At 43.8% G+C, this 20151-nt stretch overlaps 1 protein-coding gene across 3 annotated transcripts in view; it reads left to right on the forward strand.

Annotated features, from left to right (window-relative positions):
- Window positions 1-336: 336 nt before the first annotated feature.
- The window catches only part of GLI1 (GLI family zinc finger 1), a 109237-nt gene continuing 89422 nt past the window's right edge, over window positions 337-20151 (forward strand). For 2 of the 3 annotated variants that reach the window (XM_083729153.1, XM_083729154.1), the window contains exon 1: window positions 338-977. The gene's annotated coding sequence lies outside the window, so the exon portion shown is untranslated. Of the gene's footprint in view, window positions 978-20151 lie in introns of all 3 variants that reach the window. The other variant, XM_083729155.1, reaches the window with a different exon arrangement.

Below are 20151 nucleotides of genomic sequence, written 5' to 3' on the forward strand. Positions count from 1 at the left end.
CGCGCGCCCCGGCGTGTGCCCAGATGCGCGGGCGGTGTGCGCACCCCACACCCCCAAATAATAATAATAATAATAAATAATAATAATAATCTGAAACTCCATGCCGGGTTTTCCACGCCGCTTTGGCACCGTAGGCAGCATGCTGTGAGAACTGCGCTCGCGAGGGGCTCCATCGAAAACCTCACACAGGGCTCAACTTACCCTCCTCCTGTTGCTAAAGATCCCATTTGGAAAAAAAGAAGGGGAAAAAAGCCAACAACTCTAAAACTTAGAAAAGGAGGGGCGGGAGGAGGGGGAAACCACCCAAAAGCTTCGCCGAGGAGGAGAGGCGTGGAGTGGGTGGCGCGGTGGCGCGGGGGGGGGGCTCTTTCTTCCCTCCCCATCCCCTCCTGACAAGTCTGCGTGGTCCCGAGCAAAGCCCTCCTTCCCCGAGACAGCAGCGCCGACGCAGCGGCTGATTGGCTCCATGTGCGAAAGCTCAAGAAAGCATCGGGAAAGTTTTGAAAGAAAATCAAAACTTCCTGCTTCAAGGTGGTCCCGGGCTGCAGTCCGGAGAGCCGAATATTTAGAACGCGTGCTGCGTTTTGTGCGCGCGCGCGCGCAGGGAGAGCAGCACCCCACCTCGCACTTCGGAGCAGCTTTAAAGCCTGCTCTTGTAATTGTGGGCATTTTTTTTTAAAGTAATTGTAAAACAAACCAAAAAAAAGGCGAAAGAAGTGAAATCAAGATGTGGAAAATTTGGGGAATTTGGTGAAAGGCTACAGCGATCTCTACTGCTGGGTTTTTTGTGCTTTTTGAAAGGCGTTCTCCCTCCTCTAACCCGCTGGATGTTGCTCTTTGGGGAAGAAAAGACTACAGGAGAGTTGAGATTTCGGAACCAGGTCCAGATTTTGGAAGTGGAATCCTCCGTAATAAAGAAGACAAGGATCTCCGGATTTCTAATGACTCTCTAACAATACCGCCCCAGTCTTTCAAAGGTATGCTCTTTTTTTCTCTCCTCTGTCTCCAACTTGAAACTGATTATTTTTTTTAAAAAAGAGTAAAAATCCTCATTCCCCCTTACGAAATTTTTGACATTGCGTGCAGACTTTGCCTTCCAAATGGTCTTAGCGTTTGTGACAAAGAAAAAAAGAAATCATGGGGGAGGGAGAAGCAGTAGAGATTTTATTTTTTCTGAATCGATAAAGAGTGCACAGTGGCAGGAATTGTTAATCACCCTCAAAAAAACTTTAGAAGGGTTATCTGCAGGGAAGGAGCTTGTGTGAAATCTCATCTTCAAAAGTGTTCCCATTTGAGGAGAGCTATGCAGCAACTTCCTAACTTGTAACTTTTGCGCAGTTGGTTAAAGGAATTGTGGATTCTTCTCATTCCTTACCAACCAAATGAAAACAAAAATTATAAGTTTGCTCTCCGTCGGCCCCCCCAATATCTCACCTTTTCTGACATATTTTGGCCCAACAAGCCAACAGCAGTTATCCATTATCTTCATCCAAATTCCTGGAACTGGTTCAGATCCAATTAAAATTTGAGGCAGAATCAACTTTACAAATATGACAAATTGTTAGGAAGAGATTATGCCCATCGTCCAAATGGAGCCTTTTCTCTGGGTTTCTTCATTGTAATTGTATTTACTTTTCACACCTCAGTGGTTAAGTGGAGGTTGCAGGATCAGGCACTTGGGAGTATCTGGGGGCTCCATGTGTGTATAAGAGGGATGGTGGCACTTCTGTTAAAACTTTTTCTCAAGCAGGCAGGCAAACTTCAAAGGCTTTGAGGGGGCTTGCTGCAGTTGTTTAAATTAAATTATTAACATCAGGGTGGATTTCCCCACCAGCTGGAGTAAATCAAGACAGCCCTCTTGTTGTGTGGCATTTGGTATCTTTGGCATCCTTTTGTAATGCTTTTAGGCCACAGCTTTGAGAAATGATACAGGAGTACATAACATTTAATAGATTGACAAAAGGGCCCAAATATTAGATCTTTTAGCCATTTCCACAAGTGACACTTAAAATCCGTCAAACATTCTGGATCTGGTAACATAGCATACGGTTTTATGGCAGAGATTTTCAACTTTTTGAGCCCACAACTGCCTTGAACAACTATATTCTTTCTGTGGCTCCCCTGTGGGGCTCAGGAGCCCAGTTATGCTCCCCCTTGTCTGCAGAGCCGGCAGCCCCTCAGCCCTTTTCAAACACCCTCCCTTGTAGAGTGTTCCCCCAGCCTCCTCCCTCCACCCCTCTCCTTGGGAGTTCTTTGGGCAGCAGCCCAGCCCTTGTCTCTGAGCTGCCCCCCACCTGCCTGGACTCCCACTTCTCTGTCTACTCCCAGCAGGTTGGATGGGCTCCTCCACCCACTTTCTTGCCTGTTCTGAGGCCACCTCGGCACCTGGCACCCAGCACCCCCTGGCCAGCCCCAGAGGCACCATTCGCCTGGGGAGCTTGCAGCCAGGGAGGCAGAGGCACAAGAGGTCATCAGGCGAGGGAGGGAAGGAATGAGGGACAGAGGCCAGGGTTGCCTGCAGCACCCCTGACTGTCATTCAAGACACCCCAGGGTGTCACGGCACACTGGTTGAAAACCACTGCTTTATGGTAACATAAACCCACATTTGCCAGGAATATATCTACATGTTAAAATTTACTTCTTGTACACTTTCTATCCCATGTTAAACTTGTAGCCTATTCTGGACTGAATGGCATTTGTAAGATTTAACCTGGTTTCAACCATGTTTTCCCTTCACACCTCCTGACCGAAGAGAATTGTCTTTTGGTGAAAGGGTTTGGGTTAGTCACCAAACAATCCTCACAGCCTCCAGGCCACTCTGAAGGAAGCCATGATGCCTAAACTGGTTTAAATGTGTAGTGCAGATGTGCCCTTATATGTCACCTTGTGGAAAGGCCCTTAATGAATGGGGAAACCTTGGTTACCCCAGTTTTGTGGAGCCAGTCCATTATTCTCTTCAGAATAGCAGTTTGGAGGAATCCAGATCCTCCCTCCTGCCCACCCCCTTCAGCAAAAAGGAAAAAAGGAACCCCCGAGCGTGACTCATCTCTAACATTCTGTGACACAACAGAGAAAAGAAGAGAAACAAAGCCCTCCGTGACAAGCTTGGAAAAATAATTAAGAATCCATTTCCCTTGTCTGCTGAAATCGGCAGCTGGAATGACCTGTGTGGACTTGTTGAACTGCTAAAGGAGATTTGGTTGCTGGAGATGCCTCTTGACTTTGCAGCTCAGATTAACAACAATCTGCCTTGGGTGATGGATGGAGGGGGGAGTGTGAAAGGGATGGGGCTCTTCTGAGCACTGAAGGGAAAACGTGGGGGGCAGGAGTGGGGAAGAGGTCTTGTGGAAGTTTCTTGCCTCCTGGAAAAATCCACTCAGGGTTTTGTAACAGAGATGCTGGCTGCAAGGTTTGGACACACAAGGAGAGAAAGCTGAGATCAGAGTGAGTTTGCTGCTTGCAAATTGTTTGGTGAAGGCTGTGGGCGAACATCTGGCCGAGGACTGAGGAGTAGGACGAGTTAGCTGTTGATGCTTCACGCTCCAAATCTGTGCTTCAGACGGCGCAGGCATGGCCAAGCGTCAGCTCACAGCAGCTTTATGTGAACCCTGGTGGCTCTACCAAATTGTAATCAAGGCGTGGTAAAACATTTTGCTCATACTTCCACTTGTTTGGGAAAGAAGCAACAAGACTTTAGCATATTTCAGATTCTGTTTGTTGTATCACCATCTCAGGCAGGTTCTGGAAAAGCAAAGTTCTGCTGCCAGTGTGCTGCATGATGGGACCTTTCTGGAAGCTCCCCCCTCCCCGATCTTTCGCAGTAGGGCAGCGATGGGGAATTGGTGGCCTTCTGGATGTTGTTGGACTACAACTTGCATGATTTATGACCATTGGCCACACTGGTTGGCGGAGTTGAGACCTGGAGTCCAGCAACAGCTTTCCCTTCTACACAGCATGGGAAACTGACATGAAAAGTGTATGGATGAACCCCTGACTTCTCAGAAGTCTGGATTGGAAAGTTGCTCTGTAACACATAAATAGACGTCTTCTGCCCTTGCAGTTGTTAGTATTGTAAAGGTTGCTAACATGTGTTAGCAGAGGTTACCATAAAGAACTATGGGCTGACCTTTTGAAAACTGGACAACGCTAATCTTTTGTACATTGTAGGCATCTGCATATTCAGCAGCTGTCTCCTGTTTCTTCTGTTAGGATTGGTTATTGCAGAACCATCACTGGATATATCTAACCACAACTTATTACTAAAATACTGTGCAACAGGAATGTTCCCAATAGGTAGACTATAGGAGTTCTCACTGTAAAATTTAACATAAAAGTTGTTGTTCTTGTTATTTTTACTATTATTTTAAATCCATCTATCCAAGCTGAAAAAAAATTTAAACACTATACATGGAAGCCTGCATCAGTTTGGAGTCTGTTTAGTCTGTGTAGGAGTTAGCACCAGATTTTTAGATTGATGGTGTGCCAGCCTTTAGGTCCCATCTGACAGGGGTCAGTTTGTCCCTTGTAAATGTTTCCTCTTCCTTCGCTGTCTTCTCCACTGTTGAAACGTAGCGGCTGGTGTTTGTTATAGTTAAACTTCATAAAGTGTTGCATGCATTGATGTTGCTACAGACATGAATAATGTTCAGCTATCCAGTGAAGGCCTTTAGGTTTTTCCTCTGACAATCCAGCCATATGTTCCTACAGTTTCCCCCTATCTCTGTTCTCCTGCACCACTTAATGGTTCTGTCTTCAAAGTCTTCCTTCAAAGTCTTCCAAACCCTAACCCTAACCCTATATAGACCTTTTAGCCTCTATGTGTAGCTTCCTAACCTGTTCCCCATTCATGCGTTCTTCGCTGATGCATTTTAGCCACGCTGTCTGTGAAGAGATGCCCTTACCCACCTCTTCAGCCTGAGACTGAGTGGAAAGTATTTGTTTGTTTGTTTGTTTGTTTGTTGCATTCATATTCCCACTTTTTTCTCCAAGAAACTCCTCATTGAATCCCCACAACAACTCTGTGAGGTAGGCTAGGCTGAGAGCCGATGCCTGGCCTGAGGTCACTCAGCCAGCTTCATGGTCAAGTGGGGATTTGAACCCTGGTCTCCCAGGTCCTAGTCCAGCATTCTAATCCAAGGGTCAGCAAACTTTTTCAGCAGGGGGCTGGTCCACTGTCCCTCAGACCTTGTGGGGGGGTGGACTATATTTTGGAAAAAAAAAATGAATGAATTCCTATGCCCCACAAATAACCCAGAGATGCATTTTAAATAAAAGGACACATTCTACTCATGTAAAAACACGCTGATTCCTGGACCATCCGCGGGCCGGATTGAGAAGGCGATTGGGCCGCGTCCGGCCCCCGGGCCTTAGTGTGCCTACCCATGCTCTAATCACTACACCACACTGGCTCTTGGGTCATGAACCCACATTCTGAGCTCCCATCTTGGGGGGTTGGCACACCCAGCCAGCATTCCCAGGGCTGAGGGCTGGGGAAGCAAGTGGGAGGGTGACAGGGAACTTTGGGTGTTATCTGGGAACCATCGCCCTCGGCCGGCTGCTGCACCAGGCAGGCAGCGTCCTTTGGGGTGAGGCTGAAAAATTCACAGGCCCCGGGCAGCTTCCCAGATTCCGGGCCTAAACTGATTATTCCATGGGACAGAAGCGCTGCAGGATCACTCCACCTAGGGAGATCTGCTACCCATCCCCTGAGTTGACTTCCAGGTGCCCTCTCTCCTTGAAGCCAGTTTCCCAAGTGAGTTGTCAGAAAGGAAAGAATTCAGCCCCAAAGGCTTAGCTTGCTGAATAAGTGATTCAGGGACTTTTATGAAAAGTGCAGGCTTCTTCCATCTTTGCTGGAGGGGTGTGCCGCCTGCGGAAGATGGATTAAAAGCACACATGCACACCCATCTCAGAATTTTTATTTTCTAGGCCAGGGATGAGGATCCTGTGCCCTTCCAGAGGTTGTTGGACTTCAGCTCCCCTGACCCTTAGCTATACTGGCTAGGGCTGGTGCAGGATAGCCCTTGGCTATGCCCATATATTTATGCCTCCCTAAATCTATCAAAATCATTACAAATCAATACAAATATGAGGTTCTACCCCCCCCAAAAAAAATCCTGGCTACACCCATGCTTTAGGATCACAGGTTTTGCCACTTCTGTTATCATCCCTTGGCTTTTCACATACCACCCAATGTTTTCCAGATGAAAACAGGGATAATTGGGAGCACTTAAAGTACAGTGGTACCTCAGGTTAAGTACTTAATTCATTCCGGAGGTACTTAACCTGAAACTGTTCTTAACCTGAAGCACCACTGTAGCTAACGGGGCCTCCTGCTGCCACCGCGCCACCGGAGCACGATTTCTGTTCTCATCCTGAAGCAAAGTTCTTAACCTGAAGCACTATTTCTGGGTTAGGGGAGTCTGTAACCTGAAGCGTATGTAACCTGAGGTACCACTGTACCACTGTTCTTGCACCAAGGATTGCCATCTTGACACCCACCAACTATTTTTTTCAACTAAACAATCCCCCCCCATCCGATTAAAGATTGCAGAATGTCTGCCATATACCCTAGTTGTTGATTATACAATGGCCTGACTTGCACTGGCTTTTGAGCAAGTGTATGTGTGTGAATAAACTGACCATAACTGCCACCTTTAAAAATAACCCCCCACCCCCCAAATATCTATTAAACATTCTTACATCTCATTTAAATGGACCTTGGTTCAATTTGAAGGGCTGCAACTCAAAAATATTTAGCACTATTTACTATTTGGGTAGGAAGTTACTGAGAGATGATGGTTAGAAGGAAGTGTGTGTGTGTGTGTGTGTGTGTGTGTGTGTGTGTGTGTGTACAAAAAAAATATGCATTTCCCACAAATTTCTTATATACATCATACATTGCCCATCACAAATCACTTCCCTTAGGACTTCCCAGTCCATCTCTCCATGGCATTCTATGCAACCCTTGTTCTGCTGCATATCCTGTTGTACCACCCTATTTTATCTCATGTGTTTCCTTTATTTAATACTAACTGCAGCTCATATGGCTACTCCTACTTGCAGGTTAAATTGAGTATTATATCTCTTGAGATATACTCCAAAAGACTTCCACTCCTTTCTTATCTGTGTTTCACCTTTGTTTCTTATAATTCTGTATATTCTATCAATTTATTTTGCCATATTTCTTTTGTTGGTATTTCTTTTTCTTGACATTTTTTCACCTAAACTATTGTAGCCGCAGCTGTTGCATATAAGAGCTTGAGTACCTTCTTTGGAATATCATCACTTACTATCCCTAGTAGAAAGGCCTCAGGTCTTTTGGGAAATGATCTTTTAAAATTCTATATGAATCATTTCCCATGACCACCACATATGCATCGGAGTGCCCTTCTACCTTTTGACACTTCCAGCATAACGTGGACCCTTTTTAATAAATTGTTACCAGTTTGTTGGGTGTCAAGTACCACCTGTACACCATCTTTTGTAAATTTTTCTTGATAACAGGCTAAGATATTCATAGTTACAGGTAGGTAGCTGTGTTGGTCTGCCGTAGTCGAAACAAAATAAAAAAATTCCTTCCAGTAGCACCTTAGAGACCAAGTAAATTTGTTATTGGTATGAGCTTTCGTGTGTTACTGGAAGGATTTTTTTTATTTTGTTTGAGAAATTCATAGTTTTCCCACATAATTTCTCCCAGGCAGACATTTATATATTATAACCAACATCTATTACCCATATAGTCATTGTCACCTTTGCCATCTCATCTTTGGTCCCCCACTCCAATAACAGTTTGTATATTTTAGAGATGAGTTTATCATCATTTCCTATTACACGTTTTTCAGATTCTGAACTAGTATAGTGGTACTTTGGTTCCCGAATAGCTTAGTTGTCGAACAAATAGGCTCCTGAACACCGCAAACCCAGAAGTGAGTGTTCCAGTTTGCAAACGTTTTTCAGAAGCCGAACGTCTGACGTGGCTTCCACTTGAGTGCAAGAAGCTCCTGCAGCCAATCAGAAGCTACAGTCGAACGGACTCCCGAAACGGATTAAGTTCAAGAACCAAGGTACCACTGTATATTATTCTACATGAAGATGCACGTTAACAAATTTCTCTTAAAATCAGCCCCCAAAGGCAAAATAGGTACAGGTACAGGGGTTCTTTCTTGTAAATTATCTAATCTCAGATTAGCAGACAGATTGGAATTTAGCTATCTCACACTTCTCTGAATGTACTTGGTAGTGGTAAACCAAGAACAAACCTTCATTATAGCTCCTCGTTTGCCTGTAGTGAAACAAACTGCAAGTCTGGGTTCAGACATAACTAAACTGTGCCTTAGGCATGGACAGTGCAGCAGTGGCGGCAGCAGCAGGAGAAGGACCTGGGGAGGAAAGCAGCAGCATTGATCTTTGCTCTGGGAACCACACTTTTGCTCATTCATGCCAAGCCATGGTTTAATTTAGTGTTACATCCAAACTGGATCTTTGTATGCTCAAGGACTAGAAAGCGACTTTGAGGAGTATTGCTCAGAGACTTCAATGCAGGTGATGGTGCCTTTCTATTCCTGACTATTCAGAAAGGGTCTTAAATAAAAAATTGTCCACTTTTCCACATTTTCCCTAGAGCACACAGTATCTGCTAGAAAAGTAACTTTCTGCAAAAAAAACTGGAGAATTGGAGTACCTCAGCTTTTTCTGGGTTTTCTGATGGATTTTTCAGAGCAGTATGCAACTTGAAGTTTTCATTGCAGGCATTAATCTGAATGAACAGTATTATTAAAGGGCAGTTTTGTATTTTTATATATATTTCCCCACCATGAAAGTAGGGAATGGGTTTTCTGCCTCAGAGTGCCGTTGGCCGTCTCTGTTGTGTTGTGATCCCTTATTTGCTAGCTTTTACAATAGGTGTTACTTCCACTTACAGTGAGGTGTTTTGTGGCTTTTTAGCTTTGGTTTGTTTTCGTTTTCAATGTTAGATTGCTACCTATACTTTACTATGGACCACCTTAAGAGAGGAGTTCCTTTTGGGTGACCAACTGGTATGTAAATATTATAGTGTGACCTGAGAATCAAACTGTGTTTATGACTGAAAAAAGGGAGATATTGTAGATACGTCCTGAGAGTAAACATGTAGCCTCATGGGCAGCTATGTGAAGGCAAAGTCAGAATAGTTTGGCTTGGCTGGGAAAGTTCACCTGCATTCCAGGTCCTGACTAACATGGCTGCCAGACCTCACATCAAACCAGCATTGATCACATCAATGCAGATGATCACATCACATCAAACCAGCACTGGTACAATGGCCTAATTTTCTAAGTTAGATGGGTTCTAAGCTAAGTTCCTTCAGTCCCTACTTCAGGTCCCAAATTGTGTCTCTAACTCAATTCTATTGTTGGAAACAGGTGAATGCCCACTCTCCACCAAAGTGTGGGTCTTGGTATTTGGCCTGGGGAAGGAGTTACTTTTACAACTAACCTATGAAGAGTCTATCAGCTCATGGTTGAAAACTATGGCCCAAAAAGTTTCCTCAGTTGGTCTTTCACCATCCTTTCTACATCATATGGGCTATGATATTGCCCTGAGGCAGAGGTTATGATATTCCACACAGTGGTCTTCGCTTTAGATCCTATGTAACCTATGGACCGTTTGCATTTGGAATCCACTATGGCCATTTTATTTCATGAATCTGTCTGTACCTAACTATCGCCAATTATTCACCAAAGCTTGACCAAATGTATTTCCATCAGAAGTACTAAATGGCAGACTGTCTGGTGTACCCTATCAGAATAGGCTCTGCTTATGTTCTCAGGGTGTCGACTTTATGAAGCAGATCCTACTGCACTGTGAGTAGTTCAAACAAGCAAGGGATCAATTAATTAAACCCCTATTGGTAAACTTAACTGGAAAATCTGAAACCTTCCACCTTAAGTACCTCATTAGAGATATGTCAAATGATACTACCCTGGCCGTAGCTAAGTTCCTCTTGGAAGTATTAAGAAACAGAAACCTACATGCTCTGGATGAAACATAGCGACCGCCTTGGAACCCTTTCCCTGCATTTCTGTTTTATTTTGCTTTTGAAAATGTTTTTGTGGGTCTTTGGACAGAAATAAAGAATGTGTAAGTAGGGAGCGAGCAGGTCCACACAAGTTTACAGTGTGATTTTACGATCCACAAGATGAGGAAGCCCATTAGGTTACCTTATTTACTCGAATGTAATGCACAACATTTTTGGCCAAATTATGTCGTGAAAATTAAGGGGTGCATTACATTGGATGGCACATTACATTTGAATAAACACTTGAAATCACTGAGGTGATGAGAGGAAAGTCTGCCATCTGACGAGTTAAAAAGGCTCTCAAGATGTGGCCGGCGTGTCGGTGGCAGACTGAGTGTGCCATCCTACTCTAGCTCCCTCTGGCTCTCTTTGCTCTGAATACCCGGCCACACGGTTCAAGCAGCTCTTGCAGGGCTGATCTCCCTGAAAGCAGGTGAGGGAGGCTGGCTGGCCAGCAAACGGTTGCAGGCAGATTCGCCCTCCCTGCGCGCATTGCAGTCATGGAGAAGCTGACGAAGGCCTTAGAGTCCCTCCACTCTTTCCAGCAGCAACAGGGCCTGTTGAGTAGGGTTAGCCAATGTGGTGGCTTCCAGATATTGTTGGACTCGCCAGTCCCAGCCACCAAAGCCAGTGGTAAAGGATGCTGGGAATGGTACTCCCAACAATATCTTGAAGCAACCACGTTGACTGCCCATGGACTAGAGTATGAAGTGAGTGTTTGGTCTTATTTCAGCCTCAAAAAGGCATTTTTAAACATTCATACTTGTAAGCAAACATACACAAATGAAAAAGGATTAGGGCAGGATTCTCAGCTTACTGGGGGAGAATCTACAATCTTGGAAAAGGCATGGAAGGAAGAGTTACAAAACAAGAAAAGGAATTGGGAAGAGCTGACTAGTCTGTATTTGATCTTTGCCTTAGGGAATGGGTTATCATTTGAGGCTTGAGGACACAGGTGGCAAACCATCACCTTCCAGAATTTGCTAGACTACAACTTCCATCATCTCTGACCACTTGCCCATGCTGGCTGGGGTTGATAGGAGCTAGAGTGCAGAACATCTGGGTGGTGGGGCACCAGGATAGCCAACCTCTGCATTAGGATATTGGACACTTTTAATTTATGGGGCTTGACCAGGATTGCTGCAAGTTTTTTGTTCTGCATCTAGCTGTAGAAAGGAAATATATTTTAATAAGGACCGGAAAGCTGTGATTTTACCACAATATAGGCTGCTTGTCCATTAACTGCTCCTGTATTCCTTAAGGTGGGGGGAACTAACCTTTGCTGCTTCCAAATGTTGGCCTACAACTCCCACCCACCCCAGCCAGCATGGCCAGTGGTTGGAGGCGTGATAGGAGCTGCTGTTCAACAACATCTGGAAGGCCAGAGATTAACTACTCTTGCTTTAACGTATTGACATCTGAGACCCCGGAGCAAGGAAAAGGGTGGAAGTAGTAGAAAGGACTTCGTAATAAGAAAAATGCTGCCTCAGCCAGTTGTTTCCAAACAGCCCAGCCACCCTCACTCTTCCCTGTATGGAAAGCTCCCTTGCTTTGATGAGGAGAGAGTCCCGTAGTCTGTCTGATTTCCAAGCCAAGGCCTGGCAGCCATAGCAATGGCTGCCAAGCTCATGTGTTTTCAGGGCTAATGTGGGCCCTGATAGTTCCATTCAGGCCCCTCCTCTTCTTCTTCCCCTGGCCTTTGCATGGGGCAGCTTACAGAGCCCACTCTGTGCCCAGGGCATGTTTGTTTATTTGTGTGCTTGGATCTGCTGGTGTTTGCCAGTTGGCTTGGGGCTGGCCTTGGAGAAGGTGGGCGGAGATGTGTGCGTGTTTGTGTGTTAGGAGCACAGCTGGAAAGTAGAGATGAAGCCAGTGCAGGTCAGCTGGCTATCTTACACTATTTGTGTGCAATGGAAGCCTGAAACATACACACACTGCTCTTTTTTGCTTTTCCATCCCACTCTTTTATATACGCATGAAGCCGCATGTTCTCCAATAGGGATGGATGCTTCTGTCAGTTTTGGTTTTCTCAGTTTTTCATTTTTCCAGTCTTGAATTCTGTTCTCCACCTTTCTGCAGCAATCTGGAGGGGAAAAGAGGTTGTTGTTGTTTTTTTTAAGATCCTCATGAAAGTTCAACTTTTTAGTGCTAATTACTTCTAATTTTTTTTTTTTTTTTTTTGCAATTTTGCTGATTATTTATTTCCACCTCTATGAGCCCAAGGCAAGTAAAAATGCAAGTTAAACTTGCACAACTTAACATATAAGCTGCTGTGTTCTGGCAACACGTAACTGAGCTTGAATTACCACTCCATCTTTTTGAAACTTTATTCAGGAGAGGAGGGAAAATGTCTACTCTTCTGCCAGTCATTAATCACCCTGAATGTGCGAAACAGTGATTGAAACATTGAGGAGGATAGCTACTCATCATCAGAATGCTCTGTGATAATACAAACTTTAAGTAACAAACATTTTTTTTCTTTATTAGGAGTCAAAAGAAAGGCTTTCTTTTAGTCTTCCCAATAACATTTAAAGAGTGGAATGGTTATTCTTGTCTGTGGTGTTAAGAAAACACAATGGATTAATTAATCCCGAATAAAAGGCATGGATTAGTGTGATGGCTCTTGTAAGCCAAAAAACTGAGAGAAATCTTCTGGTACCCATTATGAGCATTTTCACAGAAGAGACTTAAAGTGGCTCTTGATTTAATTGTGTTTGTAACCTGAGTGTGAAACCCATAATGGCCAGAATGCGTATATGTATTACAAATGCCTTTCCTGAGGTTTGTCTCCCACATTTTAAACACCCAGCTGTTGATATAAATACAGTGTGAGAGGCTCAAAGATAATTTTAAATTTAGAGTTGTGTCTGAGGGCATGCAGTAAACCAGAAATCTCCCAAGGGACTGTGATCTACTCAAAGAGTTAAAAACTAAAAACTGGCAGTGACCTACCCTTTTTGGGGGGGTTCAGGTCAAAGTTGCTGAGCTTTTTTTAGGGAGGAAGAAAGTCCCGAGTAGATCACGATCTACCTGTTGGACGTGCCTGCAGTAAACTAGTGCTTTTCAAACTGCACTTCGTTGACAAAATTTGGGTTCCCTTTGAAACTCACAATCAAGTTCACAATCAAATAATGCTGTGGTTTTCAAACTTTCCTCCAGGGAACCTTTTCCAGATTAAACTATCCACAGAGCAAAGGATTACCAGCAGAGACAGACAAGCTGCTGTTAGGAAGGTTCCCTTCTATTATTGATCTTTTCACTAGAGCAGGGATGAGGAATTCAGGAGCCTTCAAATGTTGTCAGGGCTCACCCAGACTTGCTTTTTTGCCACATTTCTAGGCACAGGTCTGAGCACTTTTTTTTCTTTTGGCCTCACTGCTTTTCATGTGAAAACCACTGAATTGGAGCAAATGGCAAATGGCAACCTGCAGAAAACCCTAATTGCCAAACAGAATTTAGTGCCAAAGAACAGGTTTTCCTGGGGGAAACTGTGGCCTCCCCTCCAAAAAAAGTGCTCGGATCCTGACCAGCAAAGCACAGACCTGTGCCTAGAAAGCGTGGGGCAAAAGGTAAGTGTGGATGAGGCCTCAGACTCTGCCTCCCATCAACTGCCCTCAGCTCCCATGGCCAGTAGTCAGGATTGATGAGGGTTCTGGGCCACAGTTTCTGGAGGACCACAATTTCCCCATCCCTCATCGAAAGCATTCGGTGCCAGATCTAAATCTGCAAGTGATTGTGAATTATTATTTATTCCTTATTCGTCATCCATAATATAAATGTGCTGTTGTGAAAGACCCTTCATCTTGTGTACACAAAGGCATTTTGTACATCAGAAGCATACTTTGTGGCTAGCATATGTGACCATTTCCACATGATGTTACGAGGCAAAGGGCTTAGTGTTGAATCTCCAGTGAAGCTGTACCTTGCTCAGCAATGCACCTAGCAGACCATGCCATCACTGATCTCTGGAAATGGGATTGTTACCTGTGATATCAGTAAACAAAGCTTATTGCTGCTTTACTGAAGATGGCAGTACTTGCTATTATCCAGTAACCCACATCTTGCCTTGCTATGGGGAACTTTTATCTCACTGTTCCTCCAAGGCAGTGGTTCTCAAAGGGTGTGACACATCACACTGGTGTGGCAGGAGAGGATGGCAAGTGGGGAGGGAATATTTGTAATTTCAGGGCCTTTGTCTATGACCTTTGAGAATTCTTGGAGAACAGATGAGGTCCCTGCAGACTGGAGGCAAGCAAATGTTGTCTCCATCTTCAAAGGGGGGGAGAAGACCCAGGTAAATACCGATTGGTGTGTTTGACATTGATACCAGGGAAGGTCCTAGAGCAGATAATTCAGCAGTTGGTCTGGCTTTAGCTGAGATTCCAGCATTGAAGGGAGTTGGACCAGATGACCCCTGGGTCCCTTCCAACTATAACATTCTATGATTCTATCAAGTGTTGTTAGCAGTTGTTTCTGTTTTCCTTTTTTTAAAAAAATAATATTTATTACTTTTCCAACAATTTAAACACTACAAAACAAAATGAACAATACAATACAATTCAGAAACACTACCTAACATAACATAAAAACACTACATAACACTAACACATTAGACTAACAAAATAAAAACAGTTTAAAAAACATCAATCAATTTCAATATCTTATCTTTCATTCACTTATTTCAACGACCTCCTCACACCTCCCTTTTTGTATTCCACTTTTGTTAATTGTTTCAGCAATTCCTTTCCATCTTCCTCTGTTTTCTGTCCTATAATTATCTTAACATATTCTAACCTTATTTTTCCTTTAATACTAATTAAAGGAATACTAATACTAATAATCTAATTATACTTAATTCCTTATAACATTTCTACTAAAGCCATATATCTTCATTCCCACATTTTTCTAACATTCATTAATTTTACAATATTTCTGTAAATAGTCTTTAAACTTTTTCCAGTCTTCTTCCACCGACTCTTCTCCCTGGTCTTGGATTCTGCCAGTCATTTCCACCAGTTCCATATAGACCATCAACTTCATCTGCCATTCTTCCCGGGTGGGTAAATCCTGTGTCTTCCAATGCTTTGCGATAAGTATTCTTGCTGCTGTTGTTGCGTACATAAAAAAAGTTCTATCCTTCTTTGGCACCAATTGGCCGACCATGCCCAGGAGAAAGGCCTTTGGTTTCTTCAAGAAGGTATATTTAAATACATTTTTCATTTCATTATAAATCATCTCCCAGAATGTCTTAATCCTTGGGCATGTCCACCAAAGGTGAAAGAATGTAGCTTCAGTCTCATTACATTTCCAACATTTATTATCGGACAAATGGTAAATTTTTGCAAGCTTGACTGGTGTCATGTACCACCTATAAATCATTTTCACTAAATTTTCTCTTAGGGCATTACATGCCGTGAATTTCATACCTGTGGTCCATAACTGTTCCCAGTCAGCCATCATTATGTTATGTCCAACATCTTGTGCCCATTTGATCATAGCTGATTTTACCATTTCATCCTGAGTGTTCCATTTCAACAGCAAGTTATACATTCTTGACAGATTCTTGATTTTTGAGTCTAACAATTCTGTTTCCAATTTTGATTTTTCCACCTGGAAGCCAACTTTTTTGTCCAAATTGTATGCCTCCATTATTTGATAATAATGGAGCCAATCTCGCACTTTATTTTTCAATTTTTCAAAGCTCTGCAGTTTTATTCTGTCTCCATCTTGTTCCAGAATGTAGTTGTTTCTGTTTTCCAGTGCATTTCTTATCACCTAAAAATTTGGTGTGGTGCAAGCAAATTTTTGTTCTCAAAGTGTGGCCCAGAGAAAAAAGTTCGAAAACCACTGCTCTGGGGAGCTTAACATGGAATAGCTTGTTCTTTCCCCCACCTGTTTCATTTCCACAACAACCCTTTAAGGTAGGCTAGACTGTGACAGAAGGACTACTCAAGGTCATCCAGTGAACTTTATTGCTGTGTGTGGATATGAAACTTTAAAAGTTTAACAGCAATTCCCACAACAGCATACCTCTCAAAGTATGTTGTCTTAACATGTTGGACCCAAAAATCTGCTTTCCTGATTTGTAGCCCAACTACATACCTGTAATGCATTTATTTTAGGTAACTTTTAGCCACATTTTTCTGAGTACAGTAAAAGATTATAGTGACAGCCAGCAGACTGCTATTTTTTCAAGAAAGCATAATAGATAAAGCAATTTAGAATCATTGTTATATTTAATAAAAAAATATTTTTATGTCATGTGTAACCAATGAGGTATTAGTGTCTGTGCCTGCCTGATTTCATGGTTTCTCCCGGTCTGCTTTCCCAATTTCTGTAGTAAGTGTAAGCTTGCAAGTGAGGACTGTGCCATTACATGTATATATTTTTACAGTGGCTAGAAAAGTTTCGGTATTGTAGATGATAGATAGATAGATAGTAGATAGATGATAGATGATAGATAGATAGATAGATAGATAGATAGATAGATAGATAGATATAGATGATATAGATAGATAGATGATAGATAGATAGATAGATAGATAGATAGATAGATAGATAGATAGATTGATGATAGATAGATTGATGATAGATAGATAGATAGATAGATAGATGATAGATAGATAGATAGATAGATAGATAGATAGATAGATAGATATAGATATGGCAGCCCCAATAAAATGCCTTCTTAAGAAGCCGAAAGGCCAGCAGCAATGGAGCAAAGCAAGGCCTCAGTTAGTAAGTAAGAAAGCCACAACGTTCCATTATGTGGATACACTGCAGAGAAGGCCTGTCCTGTAAAGGATAGAAGATAGATCAGTGGTTCCCTCCTAGGTCTGACAGGATGGGGAGGTAGAGGGAGCTGCAGTCAAGACAAGTGAACAGTATGCAGCTGTGCCCAGTGGCCCTGGAACTCTCCCTTTCAATTGGTTCACACCCCTCATTTATACACACATGTGAAATTTCGCAAAATCAAATGCTCACATGTCCAGGCAAGATTGGAAGAATCCCAAGTGCTTAATTTTCTCAAGGGAAAGGCACCAGTGCTAAAGCATGTCTGGAAGTTGCGCCTTTTGATCCGAAAGGACACCAACGCCACTGGTGTGTGACTCACTCAAGGTTGGAATACAAACTGCATGTATAATGCCCTGACCCCACCACTTGAAGGCTAATACCTTAAACAACCTTTTTATTCTTCATTTCACTCCAAGGGCTCATCCACACCTGCTTGTCCCATGCCTAGAAACACAGGTCCAAGCGGTATTTCCCTTGATCCGCTCCTTTCCCAGGGAAAATCTGCTCTTTGGCTCCAAGCGCTTATCTACACTTACCTTTCCTCCCCTTTTCCCAGGCAAGGTCCATGCGTTAAAGCTCTGTGTTTGAGAGCTGGGTTTTTTTGTCTTTTGCCCTGGAGCTTTCCCCACAAAACTCTGCTCTTTAAAGCTCAATTGGAGCAAATGGCAATCTGTGGGCAACCCAAACTGCCATTTGCTCCTATTGCGCGCTAAGGAGTGGGTTTCTGTGGGCAAAGCTCCAGAAGAAGAAGAAGAAGAGTTTGGATTTGATATCCCGCCTTTCACTCCCCTTCAGGAGTCTCAAAGCGGCTAACATTCTCCTTTCCCTTCCTCCCCCACAACAAACACTCTGTGAGGTGAGTGGGGCTGAGAGACGTCAGAGAAGTGTGACTAGCCCAAGGTCACCCAGGAGCTGCATGTGGAGGAGCGGAGACTCGAACCCGGTTCCCCAGATTACAAGACTACCGCTCTTAACCACTGCACCACACTGGCTTTCAGTGTGGGCAAAAACCCAAAACAAGCAAATGCTCAGACACAGAGCAAAGCGTGGAGCTTTGCCTGCAAATAGCAGGGCAAAAGGTAAGTGTAGATAAGCCCTAAAACAGAAGAAACATCAATCCGGAGGAAACCCAAATTGCCATTTGCTCTGACTGAGCACTAAAGAGCAGTTTTCCCCAGGGAAAAGCAGTGGGACAAGAGGAAGTGTAGATAAGCCCCAAGTCACTTCTCTTTTTGTCTCATGTCCTTTAGCGCTGTGGTGAGCAGACAATAGGCTTGCAGGGTCTACCTTGGGTTTTTACTAGGACTCCTAGATCCACCAACTGGAGCCAGATACAAAAGACATGCATTTAAAAGTAAAGGATTCTGTGCCTATGTATTTGTTCTGAGTGCCAAAACTAAACTGAGTTCACAAACTGAGTCCACACAAAAATAAGCTCCTGTGATTTTTACCATATGCCAGCTTTCTTTATTCAGCAGTGTAGTGTGTGTGTGTGTGTGTGTGTGTGTGTGTGTGTGTGGAGGCTGTGCGTGATTTATTTTGTTGTTGGCTAATCAATTGGGAGCCAGAAATCCTTGCCAAATCGCCTGGTGATCTACCACCCCAGCTTTAGATTATGAGTCTGTAGGTAAGGCTCTGTTCATCTTATTCCTGTGTGACGCCTGGGATATATTAAGTGCTTTTATGAATAATAAATGGTGATGATAGGACAACAAAGAAACATAACAATAGGGCCCTGAGTAAAGCATGCCGTCTCCCTCATTCTCTGGTTCCTCATCCTTAGATGAACTTCTGCATCTGGAGACCATGAAGCCTTGTTCTCACAAACAGCCGATGAAGTGGCAACCTGGGTCAGGACTGTGCCCTGCAGGCTGAAGTTGACTGCGTTTACTTTGTCGCAGTATAATGATTTTTAAAAACCCAAACACAGATAAAACTGATAGAAACCTTCTCCCTAACACCTAGTTTCTATACTTGGAGCGGGGCAGGGAGAATTGGAATTGCATATGAACCCCATCCTGTAGCCTAGAATGGTTCAAGCAAAACACAAGAAGTCTGCTGTTTGTGAAAATTAGGCCTAACAGTCTACAACCCTGAAGCAGGTTTGGACCCAGAGAGTTGGCAACTGCAGCACTGAGTCTTCTCTGAGAGGGGGTAAAATGCATACCCTCCAACATTTCTCCAAAGAAAACAGGGAAGTCCTACACCTGCCACATGTTCAACTATTTCCACTTCTGCCAGGATTCCAGGCCTCTCTTTGCCTCACAAATGTGGAACCCAAGGTTTTGAGTTCAAGGAAAAACAACATTGAGGGTCTTCCACTCCTTCACTGCATATTGCCGCTGCTGGGAGCATACAAAGCACCCTCCTGGATTGGACCAGAGGTCCAGCATCCTGTTCCCACAGTGGCCGACCAAATGCCTCTAGGAATCCCACAGACAAGACACTCTCCTGCTCATGCTCCACAGCAGCTAGAATTCAGAGGCTCATTTCACTGCTGTGGAATGCAGGAGCAGCAAGTGCACTAATGTCACCTGTAGCCAGAGTGTATAATGTTCACTTTGGTCTTTGAGGCAGATGGACTTCAGTAAAGCCTGCAAGGATGGTCTAGTGCCATAGCTTTTAAAGTATGTGGCAGGCAGTACCTACCTAAGGGGGTTAGGTGGGAAAGATGCTGCTTTATTGTGTCTCCTAGTCCAGTTTTCCTGTATGCGTTGAGCCAAGATTCACCTGACCTCTCACGATTGATGCAGCCCAGGTGCCTGTTTGGGAAGCCAAGGGTTCCTTCTCATAGGGGATCCAGTTGTAATATCCACCAGCTCCAAAAGTCGGGCAGACGGGATGTGTTATGAAGATTTGCTATCTACAAGGTTTGAGAAACTCTGGATATGCTACTAGTATGTCCCACTCCTGCACCTGCAACTTGAGTAACTAGGAAATGGCACTGCTTAGTGGTGAAGATCACAACTCTTTCGCTCAGAAGCCTCCTGATCACATCACAACTCAGTTCTGAACTCACTGGGTGGCCTTAGGCAAGGCACAGCGGCCTCACCCTGCTCCCTCAATTAAGATTGAAAGATCTCTCGGACTGACTTGAAGTTTTGGAGTTGTAGCCTCCTCCTCCTCCGAGACTGAGTCCTCCGGAAAAGGGCGAAACCTCAGAAGGCAGGCCAGGCTGGCTGTCCTTTGCAGGGCTTACCTTCAGCTCTCTTACAATCGTAGAATCGTAGAGTTAGGAGGGACTTTGAGGGTCATTTAATCCAATCTCCTTCAAGACATGAATCTTTTGCCCAACGTG

Source organism: Podarcis gaigeae (assembly GCF_964106915.1).
Source record: "Podarcis gaigeae genome assembly, chromosome: 2".
NCBI classification, from domain to species: Eukaryota; Metazoa; Chordata; class Lepidosauria; order Squamata; family Lacertidae; genus Podarcis; species Podarcis gaigeae.